Here is an 18,258-nt window from a genome sequence, read left to right as displayed (position 1 = left end):
ATTTCTTTAGGAGAAATTTCTAGGAGCAGAATTTCTGGGCCAAAGGCATGCAGAAATCTAAGGCTTTGGCAACGAACGGATAAATCGCCCGTCAGAAAGCTTGTGCCAAGTTATTCTCCCTTCTCTGCTTTTTAATACATAGTTCCTCTTGGTATCCCCCTTTCTTCAGTAAACATTATACCATAATCATTTCTTAAGTTCTTAAACTCACTGGCAACATCGTTTTAATAGTAACAGAGTATTTTCTCAGCCACCAACCCTCTGTTGGAGCCTCCACCTTTCCTTCTGTTTCCTGGGATAAACCCAAGAGTGCCCCACTTCCAGACGGAGCAGCTTCATTGGATGATGAGGAGCCTCAGCTCTGGGCTCCAGCTTCTTAAGTAGAAACAAAATGGTTAACTCAGCCTCGATCATCTGCTCTCTGAAGCAGGAAGGTAGCCAGGGGGCTCCATGAAATTTTATTCAGTCTAGGAGATCACTACCTACAAGTAGCAGAAGATCTATTTGTGCTTTAAATAAAAATCGCCCCTTCACTGTCATTTTTTATCAGTGAAAAAGGTGTCATATTTCTCCCCATTAGGTGTTCACTTGGCAAGAAACTTCTAATTCAGAAACCCTTCCAGCAAGGAGATAAGTTTTTCTCAGCAGCAAATGACTACAGACACATCTGCATTGACAAGTCGCAACTTATATCCTTCTGTGGTGTTTCTGCTCTTTTGAAATTGTTAATAAAAACTTAATGTGGAAAAAAAACAACTTTTTCCAAATATGTGTACCAATGAGCCCGAGGCAACTCATACTTTCTTATAAAATAAAGTAGGTCACTCACATCAATCATGTTGTCTTAGCACATTTTTTCCAAATTAGGAATTCTCAATCCATCATACCACATTATGGCATCCCTTTTCCAAACATTTCCTTTTAATATGCTCTTTAACATGATAAGCAAATCTAATAGAATACATTAGTGTCACTTTCCAGTGATGGAGTGTTTCCTCCTGTTGCTATCCACGATTAGTTCAGGGAAACGTTTTTACTAGTTCACTCTCTAACAGTGATCGCTTGTTGAAAATATGACAATGGTCTCAAAGCTGCCAAGGCCACACTTGAGTGTTAGCCTGACAAAGATCACGGGACGCCTACCTCACCTCTCCATGTGTCATCTATGTAGAAAACTCAAAAGATGTGTGTATCCCAAAGCCAAATAATAAATCCAGATCTTGTACGTGAGAGGAGTGTTTCAATTTCGCCTGCCGATTCTGTAGCATTGCATGTGCTCACATACTCTCCTATATAGATCAAAAGCTTGTCCTGGGCTTCATTTTAAAACCACATTGCTCACAGAACATTTCCAAATCTCCTGGATCATGCAGAAAGGGAGGATCCTTGGCTTAATATGTGTGAGATTCTCCAAAACCGGTTGCTATCTTTTTGCAAGTGAATTTGGACCCCGTGTGAGAGGCGTATTCTGTTTACAACCCACTTGAGATAAATATATTTGCATGTTCTTATATTTGACAACATTTACCTGGCAAAAACAGGGTGTCTGTTTCCCCTCGGATCTCTAGTTCTCGGACTCATGTGTTCAGTGTTAGCACTTCAGTTTCTTCAGGGATTTTTTATTTGGACAGAGTTTTGGAATAAAACATTTGGGAAAGTTGGGAATGGGAGAGGTTTGTAGAGCGCCCAGGAATTCAGCTGTTTCAGGCTTTTGGCCACCCAATAGGAAAACATCTCAATGGAAAAGGGAAAGTTCAGTTTGTTTTCTGGACCTTTCGTCTGGACACGTGCAGTCCTGTAGACACTGGTTTAGATTGCCCATTCCAGAAGTCACATCACTTCTTCCACACGTTTAGGCAAAGAGGAAGGTAAAGTTATGGACTCTGATCAGCCATAGCTTCCTAACACTGCCCCTTTCTGGCCCAGAGCTAATGGCTGGAGGCTGTGTGTGCCCAGGAGATGTCATAACCTCCTTTATCACAAAAATGACTGTGCTCGGGGCAGCGGAGGACACGGAAATGAGGCACAGTTCCTGTCCTCAAGGAGCTGGAAATCAGGCGTGATATCAAGTAGAACATATTGAGGAAAAGAAAAACATACCTATGGAGTTCAGAGGAGGGAGAGGTCACTGCCCGGTAAGGGTGGATGTAATAAAAGGTTGAGAAGAAGATGATCATGGAACTAGGCCCCAAACAGTGAGAGGGCTTTGGATCTGCACAGATAGGGGAAGGGCATGCTAGGTTAAGGGCACGGCAAGAGAAAAGGGGCAGGCTAGGAAAGTTTGCAGGGAGTGGGGACATGACCAACAATTCAGGACCCACTGAACACAGGCTGCATAAAGGGACGTGTGAGAAGAAATCGGGGAAGGGAGATTGAAGCAAGTGTGTGGAGCCTTGAATGCCGAGCTAAGGAGCAAAGCCAACAGAAAGTGCTTCCCCTTCCACCCCCCCAAAACCGTTCTGGTCACAACAACACCTTTATCTGGGATAGGAAGATTATTAGGGTGACAGTACTTACATTGGTGCATTTGAATCCCCTCAGTCTTCTATCTCTTTTACACTTCTTCTATACATAGGCAAGTGCCATAGCAAATTAAAGTGTTTTCCATTGCTGAGGTTTAGAGCATTGTCCTGGAAATTCCTACTAGTCTCAAAACCATTGCTCACAGAGGTTGAAGATTCTCCCAAGTTTCAGTATTTTCCATGAATTGATTAAAATTTATAGAAGCTGCTCTTTTCCTTCCGGTCCAAGGACCCCAAGGGGACTACGTAATAAAGACTGCCAGGTGCTTTGGTAAATCCATTCGTTTGTTCATTCAACATTTATTGAGCAACTACTATGTGACTTAACATTGCTCTATGTGTGTAAACAAAACAGACAGGGTCCCTGTCTGCATGGGGTTTACACTCTGGTAGGAAAGACAAAAAAATTCACAAGATCCTTTCAGAGAGTTATAAGAGAAACAAGGGTGCCGAGTGCCGTGCTAAAGAGTGATGGGAGGCAAGAGGAAGACAACCATGTCAGAGAAGCAGGCAGAGAAGGCCTGAAGGATGGAGGCTGAGAAGGAGCCAGCGGGATGAAGAGCTGGGGGAGAAACAGCACGCAGAGGACACAGCAAGTGCAAGTGGGGGTGAGTTGAAAGAAGCCAGTAAGCGAGAGCGAAAGGGAGCAGATGGGGCTGGGAGTGCAAAGGGAAGCTCCTTTAAGCGGGGCAGTGACAGAGCTGTGGATGTTGGGGCACCCACTTTAGAGCCGCCATTAGCCACCAGCTGCCCCAGCCTCACCATCACCGATTTTCCCCACCAAGTCAAAACGAGCACTCAGAGAGCATCAGCTTTTATTTTTACAGCAATCTTTGTACCCAAACCACTGTAGCATTTTTAATAATAAACTGGCAGGGAGTCAGACATCTGTACTTGAAAAAAACAGCCCAAGCCAAGTATTTCTAAATGTTTTATATTTACTTGTAACATTAGAATAACCATGAGGTTGCTTTTTGCATAATCGGAACCATTCTCATTAGGGTTCAACAGATCTCGTCCTTCATGGGCTTGGGCGGTGGTTTTCATTATAGCAGTGACATGGATCTGACGGGAGTGAATCTCTCCTTGAATGTTTGTGGATAAAAGGGGAAGAAGTTGAGAGAAGCTAGGGCAAGCTAGGAAAATAAGAACTCTGAGAAAATAACCATCTTTGGAGAGCTTGGCACTGGGGTGCTGTGGAAAGAGCCCCCCCAGGCTTTGAAGTTCAGCAGAGCTGGGCTAGAAGTCCAGCTGGGTGATCTTGGGCAAGTCACTTAACCTCTCTGAGCTTCTGTCTACTCATAGGCAAAATGGGGATGATAATAGAAACTACTGCATGGAGCGGTGGTGAAGTCTAAATGAAATAACATAGGTAAAGGGGCCTGGTACAAGGTTGTTTTCTGGTTGCCTTCCTCCAAATTTAGTATTTAACATCCAAGATTGAGACACTACCTCCTTCTTTTTTCTAAAGTAGGCTTGCAAGATTTATCAAATAAAAATACAGGATACCCAGTTAAATTTGAGCTTCAGATAAATAACAATTATTTAGTATAAATATGTTCCATGCAATATTTGGGACAAACTTAGAGTAAACAAGTATCTGTTATTTATCTGAAATTAAAATGTAACTAGGCATCCTGTATTTTATCTGGAAACCTTAAAGGTTTAATGATCCTAAGAACATTAAGAAAGAGAGTTTTTGAGACTCAGTCTGGTCTTGGTACACTAACTAGGCCCCTGTGTCAGAGGTGGTTTAATATCCTTGTAAAGACTATGTCTTTCTGGCTCTCTGAATCCCCAGTGCCTGGAACAGAACGTGGCGTACAATAGGTGCTCAATAAAGATGGATTGACTGAGCAGCTAAAAGACTGTAAGACCTTGTTACAAGTCAGTCAGATTTGGTAAGTATATACATTTTAAACATGCCTTACAGATCAAGCATCTCCTTTATCTGAGGTAGGTGAGAAGACAGAGACCCACTGACCACCCCAGCCCCTACTCCCCGCCAGCAGAATCAACTTGGAATTGAAAAAAAGGGTAGCCTTCATGCTCTCGCCTTCTCTCTCAGCCACCTGCAGCCAGATCTACGCCGTTTACATCTCAGCCCGTGTCCTGAACCCTCCCCACAAAACATGGGCTGCAAGAATATTTCACACCAACTCATTTCATCCTCACTTACCTTATTAAAAAAGAAGATAAAACTTCCGAGTTCAGAGTCCACTCTTTCCTCCCCCTTCCTTCTGGCAAACAGGAGACATCTGGGCGGGAGGTGGGGAACGGTGGGGGTTCAGGCTGGGAGAAGCTGCTGGTGGAGGGTAAAGTCAGGCGTGGCCCCTTCTGAGCTTCCCGGGCCCACAGACGTCTACATTTCCCAGGAAGTTGTGAGAACAGAGGATTTCCCCAGGAATCCGGGCTGGGCTTGTAAAGAAATGATCCCAACATCAAGAAAAGAAACCGGCCAGTCAATTCCTAGTTGGTTCGTTTTCTAAGACTTCTGAATGTGTTTTGAATTTTCTCTAAATTAAGATAATCATAAAAGGTTAAGATATTTAAACAGAGCTCCACCTGATCCCAGGGCTTGATTTGTATGCTTAATTAGTTCCCGAACATATGGTTCAGAGCTTCTTATAGAAACAGGGTAATGACTCGAGGTATGTTTGGGTATTAGATTGAACCATGTTAGAGGGACATTCAGACCCATCTCAAAGGCCTTAACCTGCCCTTGATCTGTGCTGGAAGCTTTTCTGACATCTGTTTCAAAGAGATAGCAAAAAACTTTCCAGTGGCCTGATGATAAAACAAAAATCCATACGGAGATAGGTATCAGGCATTAAAATACTTAGGATTCAGCATTGCCTGAGGAATGTGTGGCCCCAGAATAAAACAATGGGGGGGGGTCGTCGAGGAGGGGCTCACGCAAAGACGTAGACGGCAGCTCTGAGCACAGCTGCGAGTGCGGGGCCTTGGCTCAATATGGAGAGGGAGCAGCTGGGTCACGAATGTCCCCGGGCCGTTTGTTCTCTCGTGTGTTTCAGTCCCTGGTAATAAATCAGGTGCTCCTGTGTGTGGAAAAGAATTCAGGTCACCAGGAGCCACTTCCCCAACTCCCATGCAACCCCACTCTTCCCCCACCCTCTCCCAGGAAGGCCCTTTTGGAGAGGTATTACACTGACTTATCCACACTCAGTGAGGTATTACACTGACTTATCCACACTCATCCTCATATATGTGTGTATATATATAATATAGTATATTATACATGTATATGCTCTGCGTAACATGGCTTCTAGACAAGCCCTTCCCCAACTTCCAATCAGATTTCTGCCACTAAGCCCTTCCTGTATAGGCATGCTGGGTCCATTCTATTTGTGAAAATTTGGGCCATGTATGGGAATTGTCCTAGTTAGACAAAATCATCTAGGGCCATAAAACAGGCCCCACAGGGGATTGGGCCCATCTCTTTGGCTTCAGTGTACCAAAACTCTACCCAAATTCATTCATTCATCCACACAGTCACCCACCCACCGTATTCATCAATTGTGCTCATGAAACACCTATTGTGGGGGAGTGGGAAGGTATGAGGTGCTATGAAAAACCAGAGCTGATTTAGGTATAGTCTTGCCCTCCAGGAGCTCACAGTCTAAGGAGATAAGGCAGATACAGGAGGACAAGTATTAAGTGAGGCCATCCCATGCATTTGAGAGGGTGTGAGCACATGATGTAGGAAATGTGAGAGGAAGAGCTCATTTCAGGCAGGGCGAAGAGGGCAGCTTCACAGAGGACATGGTGTTTGCCCTGGGCTCTGAATGATGTACCCATTTGGACAATAGGAACTGAGGGTGACAAGGCACTCCAGATGGGGGGAATGCGGTGAACAAAGGCCCAGAGAAAGGAACTCACTCTGGTGCAAAGACAGTGAGTTGCTTTCCAGGTTGAGAATGGTGTACACATTCCCACTCATCTGATCCTCAAACATCCTTGTGAAGCTGATACGACAGGTATAATTAGTTCCACTTTATGGATAAGAAAATCAAGGTGCATAAAGGTTATATGATTTTCAGTGGAGCTCAAATTCAAACTCAAGCTTAAACTTCCCAGATCTACGTAAGGCTTAAAAGTTAAGAAAAGGTCAGATTACCAAGGGTCTTAAAGGCTGAGGAGGTTGCTACTTCCTCTGCAGTCTCTGGGAGCCATTGAGGACTTTGAGCAGGGCTGAGAGATCTCCTGGGCAGCTGTGAGCAGAAGAAGCCAGAGCAGAAAGAGGCTGGGAGCAGGAAGACAAAGGAAGACAAAGGAAGAAGCTGTGGCAGTCCCTCATAGATCCTTAGATCCCACCTGGGCCGGGGGCCAGAAGAGGAAGGAGAACATGGATGCAAGAAGGGGGAAGTTAGGCTCCTCTCATACAAAGGGCAGGAAAGAGGCTCTGAAAACGTTGCAGCTGTGCTCCCAAAGGGCGGGCTCTGGCTCCTCCCAAAGTCAGCTGAGTCGTGAGCATCAGTGACAGCTACAGTTCACAGTGACTATAGAGAGCCAGGCACTTTCATGTGCATTTCCTCATTTAATCTTCATAACAACCCTATGAAGTGGCTCCTCTTATTATCTCCATTTTACAGATGAGCAAACCGAGGCACACAGTTAAGGAACTTGGCCGTGGTTACCCAGGGAGGAAGCGGCTTAGACTGGAGTCTGAACAGATCTTCCCACCCGGAGCCTGAACGCCTGACCACTACCTACAACCTCCCCGTTATGTCTTACAGGCCACTCAGATGCCCAGGGATGCGTGGCTCCCATCACCATCAGAGTGCATCTGCCTAGCTGCCCTTGGCCTACAAAACCCTCCCTAATCTGGCCCAAAGTTACCTTTTTCCTTTGTTACCTCCCCCTGGGTCCTGAGGGATCCCGCTGCCACAGCCCGGCAGGCAGGAGGCCAGATGCAGGCTGTGATACAGAGAGAGGAGTCTCTGTGAGCCGAGACCCAGCCTGGGGCATCACGGCAGGAGACGTCAGAGCCGGTCCAAGCTCAGTGGGACTGAGATCAAAGCCAGCGGGGGGTGGCAGAGCAAAAAGGAACAGAAATGAGCAGGGGTCAGGCTGGTCCCATACCATTCCTGTGGCTGCATGGATGGGCTGGGCTTCGTTGAAGGTCTGGGACATCCACAACCCGGGGTGCCAGGCAGAAGACCTCCTCCCCTCCCTGGTCCCCATGCCAGGGGCTGGGGGCCCATGAAATGGGGGTTGAGAAGTTGTCTGTGAGTAAATGAGAGTTCAATCTCCCAGCCCGGCCACAGTGACCTCTCCTGGGAATCCCTTCAACTTGCTGCCTGTTGGCAGCACCTCAGGATGCTGTGTCCACATCCGTGCTCTCTGGTGTAGCTGCTTGTTGTCCTGTGTGGGTGTGGATCCCTCGTGGCTTGGTCTGTTATGCTCTTCATGGCTCTGGGCATAGCACCACGCACATTGTAGGACTCAGAAATCCTTGAGACCTCCCTGATGGAGAGACACATCCTTCGTATGGCCCTAGGACCGTAAAAGCACATAGGAGGGACATTTACTGAGAGCCAGCGTGGTACACAGTGTGGGAAGAGCACTGTCCAGAGAGCCCAGACCCAAGGTTCTATCCTGGCTTTGCCACCAACTTCCAAAACAAGCCACATCACCTCAGTCTCCCCATCTGTGGCACTAAAGAAAGGCTAGCTGTCCTAAAGTTTCCATGAAGTTCTGACCTGCCAAACCAAGGCATGTGTGGTGCTTCCTCATCCTCACCTTGCCCCTTGAAAGATGGTCAAATGCAGGGCTTCCTCATTTTTGCCTACTGGCCACCTCTTGGTTAGTTCTTAGTTCCGGGTTGCCTCCTCCAAGAGGCCCTCCCTGACCACCCAGGCTTCAGCAGCCCCCTCCCCTCTCCCAGGCAGTCTCTACTGTGTCACCCTGTTTGTTGTCTCCATCTCCCCTTTTCCTGTCAGGGTATTTTTCCACTTGCTTGTTAACTGTCTCCCCAAATAGAATATAAGTTCCAAAACAGCAGGGAGCCTGTCCAAGCTTGCCTCTGATGCTCCCTGCTCTGTCTCCAGAGCCCAAGAGAGAGCCTGGCATGGAGTAGATGCTCAACTAATGTTTGTTGAATAAATAAATGAACCATGAGCACTTTTCTTTGTCATTATATATTCTTCAAAATTCATGTTTATAATGGCCATAAAATAGTTCAGTGTGGATGTATTAAAATATATTAAACCAATCCCCTATTGTGAGACATTTAAATTAATAACTATCATTTATTAAGTACCTAAGGAAAGTCACTTTTGTTTCCCTATTTACTGTCTCCCACAGCAAGCACATCAGTGCCATGGGAGCAGGGACCTTCTCTTCTTGAGTGTCACTGTCCCCAGCCCCAAGCACAGGGCCGGGTGCACAGGGGCTGTTCAAAGGTATTTATTAAATAAAGTAAGGGCTTTCCTGCCCCCAAGAACTCTTTCAATTATTTTGCTCCTCCCTACAGTTCTACACTTTGAAAGTTGTTTGTCTACCAAGCAAATGCATTTATTCTGTACTAATTGCTTTTCTATTTTAAAAAGTCAGTTCTAGCTGCAGTCCTGCCATTTTGGCAGCTTCTGGCCACCAGGAGGGAATCGGCCTCACCGTGTCCAGCCGATGTCATTCCAGATCACTGCAAAGGAATGTGGAGTGTCAGGTAGCCCAAGTGCCCTTGTTGGGAGTGACTCCACCATTGCAAGAGACTCTTAGAAATTGCAAAGATGCACAGGAATCCGCAGAAGAATCTCGGCGGACCCTGGAGCCCTGGGATCCCTGGACTGTATATGTCATTCTTGCTAGGGGTGCTGGCGCGAGGGACCAGCAAGCCTTCATCTCTATCCCTCACCGCTGCAGCCTCTGCAGAGACCCACAGCGCAGCCTCAGTGCTGAGGCCAAGGAGGAAGAAGAGGACAACTCTTGGGAGTGTCCACTTGGGGTCTGGCCCCCAAACACGTGGAGTACAGAAAATTGGCTGGGCGCAGAAGCTTCTTTGTGACTGTGTAAAGCAAGTCCAGATGGCACGAGATACAGCACCACTGAAGCCAAGGAATCCTGGGTGTGCCCCTGGGGTGTCCCCTCCAAGGGCAGCCACAGCCCAGGCATGGTGCACTCCCAACAGGTGGCCGAAGGAGCACAGAACCACCAGCCTGTAAAGAAAATTCGGTGAATGTGGTTAGATCGCGTCAACTTTAATGTGCTTCCATAGTACTAATAACACCTCTACGAGGTACCTTTTGACCTTCAAAGGCTTCCCACAGGCAATATGTCCTTTAAACCTCATTCGGGAAAAAGACAGAACAGATGCCGTGGAGGGTGAAAAAGATGTTTGACGAGTCTGAGGTCCAGCAAGGTGGTGGTGGAGAGGCCAGGACTGGAGCCCAGTTACTCACACCAGGCTTCAGCCAGAGGATGCAGACGGAGACTGTGTACCGTGAAGAGGCTGTCCAGAAGCTAGGAGCAGGGTCACCCCATACAGTTGGGCAGGTTGTGCTCTGCATCAGGCACCCCTACCAAAGGGGTCCTGATCACTTCTTGGACATGGTAGATTTGTATATTTATTCCATTTCTCTGGATTGCAATAAAGTGTCTATTCTAATAAAATCAGTATAACACTTGCACAACAGACAGAAGTGGCGTTTCTTGGGGAAGAAGCCCCTTTTTCTAATCTGCTCAGAGGTCCTGCAGGACTGGCAGCAGCCCTGATAGAAGCCAATCATATTGGGGAGACTGCACTTTTCTGGGCAGAAACAGAAAGGAAGAGTGGTGGTCTTGCTACGCCCCCAGAAATTCAGCTGCCCTAATGGCAGAGGAATCTGGGACAGGCAGCATGCAGTATATGTGTGTCTACAAATCAATAAGACAAAAGGCAAATAACCTAAGATGAAAATGGGCCAAGGGCTTATCCATTGACCCACAGATGAGGAAACAGGCAGGAACGTAAGAAGGTTGGTTGTGGACATTTGTCATTGTTCGTTCTGCACAGCATCCCAATCCCATTCCTCCTGACCCTAGCTGACCTTTCAGGGCACAGCATCCTTCTCCCCAAGTTGCAAGTTGTCATGGGGAAAGGCAGATCCCCCCTCCCGCTATGGAAGCCCAAGGAGGCGATTCCTCCCTCTCCACACCCCTGGGGCCATGGGGACTGGACACAGGAACATTCTGGGTGTGGATATTGGGGTATATGACAGATTCCATGTATGTCGCACATGCAATGCTCAACTTCCTGTAATCAAAGGGAACATAAATCAACAAAGAGATTAGTTTTGCACTCATCACATTAACATAATTTGAAATAATTGATAATATCCACCAGCAGTGAGGCTGCAGGGAAGCACACTCTCACGCACTGATGGAGCAAATGTAAATTGTACAGCATCTGTGGAGGATAATTTGGCAGTATTTATTAAAAAAGCACCTATTCCTCCACCCAGTGCTTTCACTTCTAGTAATCCACTCTGGAGAAATTGTCACGCATGCACACAAAGATACATATATGAAAATATTCATTGTAATAATGAAAAACTAGAAATGAACTCCATAGCCAGACATAGGAGCAAGGAGATATACACCAGGGTAGCTGGTCTCTGGAGCAGGCAGGCAGGGGTGAGGAAGACAGAGACAGTGCTGTCTGCACTGATGTGAGAATACTTCAGAGACACATCTACAAATGACAATTGGAAAGACAAACTCCTTTACCTTTAACCTCTTATAAGTACAAACACAAACGAGGATTGTATTCCTGATTGTACCCGTGGATGCAAACACTTGGGGAAAGATCCGGATAGATGCTCTACAAAGTGTTGACAGTGGTTGCTGCCAGGAAGAGAAGTGGAATTTTGCTGTGTTTATTCAAACTTTCACAAATGAGTCTGCCCCCTCAATCTTTATGTTCCTGGAGAGCCAAGTAGTTAAACTCATTGACTCTGGGATTGAGCTGCCTTGAGTTCAAATCCTGATCTATCTGTTTTCTTAAATGTCTGACTTTGGGCTCATGATCTGAGCATTAATTTTCTTAACTGAGAAAATCCACGTAATGGGCATAGTTAGCACAATGCCTAGCATATTAGAGTGGCTCTATAAGTGTCTTATTATCTTGGTATCTCTGCTCTCTCCCACTCTCCAATCCTTTCAAAGCCATAGTGGATGCTAATAAATGTTTGATGAACGAATAAGGTCGCTGATGGCAAGACTGTCATTCTGAGGTCTAAAAATGTGAGATAGGTTTACACAAGCCAAATATTACTATTCTCATATTTCCTCTAATGTAGTGTTTTTCACATGTAGGTCACAATCATTTAGAGGGTTGTAAATCAATTTAGTAGGTAGCAACCAACATTTAAAAAATATAAAAAATCAAAGTGTAAGTAAGAACGAGTATTGTTCCATGAAATTCGTTTTGTGGGTGTGTGTACTTGGTTGTAATGTAAATTGTATTTTTTACTGTTAATCATAGTAAAAATTACATGAGGAAACCCTGCTTCAGGTGCAGACTTACTCACTAATCTGAGTGTGCTGTGCTCAGCTCAGCGCCGTCCAGTTCGGTGCTGAATGTCTTGGGCCAGGGAGAGGCAGAGTCTCATGCAGCAGCCTCATGAGCCTGGATGGTGGATGAAGGGGCCTGGCACCCACATGAAGCTTTCTCCTTCCCTCCCTGCCAGGGGTCTTCCCTTTATCAAGACGGCGCTGACACACGGGAGAGCAGAAACCTCAGGCCCTGAATGAATTTCTTGGGGCTGCCATAACAAAGTACCACAAACTGGGTGGCTTAAAACAAGGGAAATTTATTCTCTCACTATTGAAGAGGCTAGAAGTCCAAGATCACGGTGTCATCAGGGTTGGTTCCTTCTGGAGGTTCTGAGGGAGAATCTATTCCAGCTACCCATGGTTGCCGGAAGTCCTTGGCATTCCTTGGCTGGTAAAGATGTAACTCCAATCTTTGCCTCAGTCTTCACATTGCCTTCTCCTCTCTACCTCTCTGTGTGTCTCTGTTTCCAAATATCCTGCTTATAGGGACACCAGTCATTGGGTTAGGGCCACTCTAAACCAGTATGAACTTACCTTAACTTGATGATATCACCTAAGATCCTATTTCCAAGTAAGGTCACATTCACAGGTTCTGGTGGATGTGAATTTGGTCTGGGGACCTGGAATGCTAGTCAACCCAGGATCTCCAGCCCCAGAGAGAGGAAGGAAGCACACCAATGCTTCAGTCTGGAAGGAATCAGGATGGAGGTAACAGCGAGGCTCTCCTCTGGCCAGTATGCTGGGAGCTTCAGCTGGGGATTCTAGAACTCAAGACACTGCGAATAGAAGAGACAAGTTCCAGTCTGTGGAACCTGTGTCCACACCTTCAGAACAGCCAGAGTGGCCTACACAGCTGGCAATAAGATTTGGGTCATTATCATAGACTCTGAAGTTTTTTGCTTGAAAGATATTAAAGATCACACCCACCTTCTTCTCGTTTAACAGTTGACAAAACTGAAGTCCAGGGGAGTCAAATTATTTTCCTTAAGGTGAGTGGCCAAGTCAGGCCAAGAGCCCAGCACGGTGCTCTTCATACGTGGCCTTTTGTCTTAAATATCTAATTCTAGCAACAGTGCTGGCACCTATGGGTGGCTTTCAGGAATGGGGGAGACTTCAATTCCTCCATAATCTTCATCAGCTCCCCTCAAAGGCACTTCAAGTTTAAAAAAAAACAATGTTATTATTTGGTATAGACATGCTCTCAACCTTATGAAAATGTGAATAAAAGCATCTTTAGAAAATTTGGCAGATATCTTTTTATTGTAGCATAAGCTGATGCAGTCAGCAGGCTTGATATGCAAATGTTGTAGCTTCAGTACATGACCCCCTAGTCACCTCCTCGCTTTGCAATGAGATTGTCCCCCTACTCCCTCCAACATGAAATTCGAGAGCCTAATGGAAAGTGACAGTACCCACTGCCGCCTCCTGAGTGCCTAGGATATGCCAGGCTCCACGGGAAGTGCTGTACATGAGTTACCTCATTTTTCCTTCCAACAGCCCTTCGATGGAGGAGCTTCTATCTCTTCTAGCAGATGGGGAAACTGAGGCTGAATCTGGCCCCCAGGCTTGTTTTGGGATTTTTTAGTCTGAATGTCTCTAGGTAGGACAAGCTCTCTCTAGTTGTCACAGGTTCCATCGACCACTGTTATAACCACACTCACTTGAAAACATAAGATAATGTTTTCCTTTTTTAAAAAGCAGCTTTATTATTGAGATATAATTCACATACCATATAATTCATCCATTTAAAGCATACAATTCAATGGTTTTTGGTATATTCACAGTTATGAGCAACCACGACCACAGTCAATTTTAGAACATTTTCATCGCCTCATAAAGAAACTCTGTACCCTTTTAACTACTACTTCTCTGTCCCTCTATCCCCCCACCAGCCCTAAGCACTCGTTAACCTACTTTCTATCTCTATAGATGTGCCTATTCTAGACATTTCAAATAAATGATACCATACAATATGTGGCCTTTTGTGTCTGGCTTCTTTCACTTAGCATAACGTTTTCCCAGTTCACCCACGGGGTAGCATGTATCAGTCCTGCATTTCTTTTTAGGAGTGAATAATATTCCATTGTATGGATAAACCACATTTTGTTTATCCATTCATCATTTTGGGAGATAGTGTTTTCTTGATACTATATGCCAGTTCCTGTGCTAAGTGCTTTATCTTATTTAATCCTCACAATGACCTTGTGAGGTAGATGTTATTATTATCCCTATTTTACAAAGAATGAAGTACAGAGAGATTATCTAACTTGCCCAAGGTCACACAGCTAGTGAATACAATTCCCAGTGGCACATGATCCCTCTTTTTATTAGTGTCTTCAGGGGCAGCTCACTGCCCCTCAGCTCACTCATTTATCCCTAAGTGGAATCCAAAATGGCCACCTCGCCTCTCCTCACCACCACCCCCACCCCCAACCCCACCCAAACTTGGCTCCTTCCCAGCCTATTCAATCATCCCCTCAGTCAGGAACATTCTGGAAAACCACTTCTGCAATACAGACAAACACCTTTATTCAACAAATAATGTTTAGTCAACAAAGTCCTTCAAGGAGTGTCATTTGGGTCTGTAAAATCCTTATTGTTTGGGACCTCTCTAATTCAATATTTGTGGTCTTTTCAAGAGGCCGTGCTGGGTTAGAGGATGCTTTGGTTAGCAGACTTTTCCTCACTGTGAGTTACAAACTCATAGTGTAAACAAGATTATAGAAGGCATGTTTAAACAGTGTTTTCAAGCCTCCTCAAAAATCACAGAAACCCCCAGGAGCAACCCTAGCTGAGATGCAAGTTACACACACTCTTACCCATCCTTTCAGCAGGCCCCCTAAAGACCCGACGGGTACGCTTGCCCAATGGGATGTTGACGATACCGTCAGGACTCAGCGCAGCGTAACTGCCTCCTATCAAGATGTGTTGTATTTCAGACCCTCTCTCTGATTCTCCAAACCAGACCTCGTCCTCAGCTTCGCTTCTACAGGAAAGCCTGTTTCTGCCAATCAGACATTCAGTAGATCTAGGGAGCAAGCTTCAAAATCCCCCTTGAGCCACACCAGGCTGAGAAACATTTAAGAGCAGATTCTAGGCAGCGACCAGCAGGAAAGGGGCTCTGGAGGGGACTTCCAACCTTGAAGATTCCTTCTTCCTTACGCAAAACCCTGTTATTCTTCCCACAGAGAAATTACGCCTAGCCGAAAAGTCTGAGGACGGGGTGACAGCCCGCAGCTGCCACCAGAGACACGTACTCAGTACCTTCAGCCTAGTGAGCCCTGGTTGCCTTTGATGTAGGCATTTCCTGTGGTCCAGCAAGTGAGAGCGAGGTGGAAAAGGCTGGCGTGGAGAGTGTCTGCCTTCCAGTTGAAACCTTCAAAGTGAAACCTTCCAGTTCTCTCTAGAATCTTAGGCCCTGCATTGTAGAATGTTGTGGGTTCAGGCTGCCCTAGTCCATCCCAGTTTAGGAATTCACTATTTTAAAGTGACAAAGAAATTCCAGTCTTCTGCAGCCATCCAGGAGGCACCTTTTATCCTGTCTGCCGAGCAGCACGGGTGATAGTCGTTGGGGGTGGGAAGCAGGGGTGAGAGCAGAGACCCAGCACAATGCAGAAATTTATGACCCACTGTCCCTTGGCTTCCACCAGCCCCGCTGGTGTGGATGCAAAGAATACTGGGCAGGGAAGCTGCTGCTCGGGACTGGCTTGCTAACTGTCTTTATAGCTGACTTCCTCTCTCTGGGTCTCTGCTTCTTCCTGCCACAAAATAAAACATTCGACTGGAAGGGACCACAAACAGCTTTCAACTCATGCCCTAATTCTGATCTATTGGTAGATCTGCCTGGAGAGCCGTGTTGAGGGATCTGAGAGCTAGTGGGGGAGAGAGCTGGGATCAATTAGCAATGTCTGCTATGAGCATGGGAAGGAGAGCAGAGGCACTTTTCCTTGCCGTATATTTGCCACTCCTGACATTGATATCCAAAGTCCTCTTTGCCCCAGATCTTATACGATCTTATGATTCCTCTTGCCTGTGCTGTTTTCTTTGCCTTCTCCAAGGAGCTATTTCAGGGGGTCGTTCCCGCCCACCGGGCATCGACAGTGGTCTACAGACAATTGCTTGCAGTGTTGGGCCATGCAAGTTAGAGACAACCAAGGCCAGAGGAGGCCAGCTCTCCTTGAGGCTGGAAATAAGCTGAAAAGAGAGTCTTTCTCTGTCAGTGCTGAACTGAAACCCACAGGGCATGAAGCACGGCCAAGGTGGACCACCCCGTCCCAGATTACCCAAGAGACAAATGCAAGATGTGGCCTCTACCCACATGGTTTTGGCATGAAGGACTGAGAAAGCCAAATACCATCTGAAAAAGGGAGAATTTTGAGCAGTCTCCCTGTCAGTAAAGCAGAGATGACAATAGTCCCTCCTCCACCAGGGGTCCTTATGACAGTGCAATGGGATAATGCATGCCAAGTGCTCAGCACAGAGCCTGGCACCAGTACTCAATGCCTAATAAAAGCGATCCAGTGTCCATGGTATTATTCTCTAGGATCACTGTTTGGTGGCATTGGGCCTATGGATATTAAATCTGCTCTGAAACCAGCCCTCCCCTCGGCAGGGTGGGAGCCTGCTATCTCACCACTGGGGCCCTGCGTTGGCCAGTTCCAATAACACGATTAGTCATTTTTCATTCCTGAGATGTCTACCCATGGGTGGGTGCATGTGTGCATGTGTGAGTCCGTATGTGCCTTTCAGAGCAGGGGAAAATCCATATTCTCTCTCCTCTGACCGAATTAATCAAATAAATCTTCTGTAAGGAGCTGCTAAATGAATCACAGATGGCTCTGCCCTTTTACAGGTTGCAGAAAGCCCCCGTTACAGTTCTTTTAATTTATCAGAGGAAAAAAGATGCCCTCGTGTGCCCCTTCCCGCTTGCAATAATAATCAGAACCAGTCTATTTTCCAAGGGTCCGAGACTCATTTTCCAAAAATGTGTATCAATCGATGGAACAGCGGGAAGATTATTTTGCCAAGTTCCAGCCTCTAGCACAGCAAAGGTGCCCTGGCTGGGGAGATCATTTATAAAACCACGTTTAATAAAAGAGAGTGTTATATTAAGTATGTTTGCTAGTGTATTTAAGCATATGGTTTCCATATCAGGCGTAAAGATGGCAAACACATGGTTTACCTTCTTTCTAACCTTTCCAAGAGACGTCCTTTCTAGGGGGTGGTGGGATGGGAGGATTTGGGGTGGATGTGAGTGTGTGTGTGTTGTGTTGTTTTGCTTTTTACAACTCTGGCTCACATGGAAAAGCACTGTGGAATGTTCAGAAGACATGTGAAGACTCCCTGCCTTTTCTATTTATGTAATTAGCCCAAGAAACTGGCTTTGCTTACTTTTTTCAAGTGTCCCAACATTCTCGCAGAGCTCCCACGCCTCCTCCGAGGCGCTGGGGGCTGGCGGACTTTAAAGTGTGAATCAACTTCAGCTGCAAAGAACTTGAGCTCCTGGATTTTAAACGTGAAGCCTTTGGTAAAGCAAGGACTCCAGGAACTGCTGTCCGGCTTTGCGTCCGTGTGTCCCTCTCTACCAGTGAGCCATCCGGCTCCGGGATTCGTCCGCCCAGAGATCCCCTTTTGGTACTCGGGTGGGGTACTGGGGATTTTATCTTTTTCCTTTAAGTTAGAGGCAATGGGCTGTGGCCCTGTAGGCCTGGGGGCCCCAGAAAGGCAGCCAGGAAAGGCCTCCACAGCCCACAACCCTAAAACAATCTAAAGAGTCCCCCCAAATGCCAAACTAGGAAGGGCACTGGGTGGGGGCATCTGCAGTGGGGCCGCCCTGCCCACCCCCACCAGCCCCAACAGATTCGCCTGAGCGAGTTATAAATCTACGGGTACCATTTCTTTTTCGTCACTTGCCTAATCCTGTGCCCTTCGTTTCATGTGCTGTAATTACTAACATCTGCTTTCTGAGCCTGGGCCGCTAGGAGTTTGCAAAGGCAGTTTTCAGGCCAGAACAATGGTGACAGCTGTTTCATTTAGCCTAGGGCCAGCACTTCCTGTTCAGTCTACATCTGCCCTCCTGTGTCCAATTTCTGTTTCGGGGTTTTGTGTTTTGTTTTCTGGGGGTTTTTCCCCTTCATCTGACCTTACTATATATTTAAAAAGAATTTCTAACTTCGCACTC

At 46.3% G+C, this 18,258-nt stretch overlaps 1 long non-coding RNA gene across 1 annotated transcript in view; it reads left to right on the top strand.

Moving 5' to 3' along the window:
- The window catches only part of LOC131406827 (uncharacterized), a 29,997-nt gene extending 19,823 nt beyond the window's left edge, over positions 1-10,174 (top strand). The window contains exon 2 of the long non-coding RNA XR_009220357.1: positions 9,095-10,174. This is a non-coding gene — a long non-coding RNA (uncharacterized LOC131406827). The remainder of the gene's footprint in view (positions 1-9,094) is intronic.
- The last annotated feature ends 8,084 nt before the right edge of the window (positions 10,175-18,258 follow it).

The sequence above is a fragment of the Diceros bicornis genome, chromosome 6 (genome assembly GCF_020826845.1).
Source record: "Diceros bicornis minor isolate mBicDic1 chromosome 6, mDicBic1.mat.cur, whole genome shotgun sequence".
NCBI classification, from domain to species: domain Eukaryota; kingdom Metazoa; phylum Chordata; class Mammalia; order Perissodactyla; family Rhinocerotidae; genus Diceros; species Diceros bicornis.
This window is presented reverse-complemented; position numbering and strand designations above follow the sequence as displayed.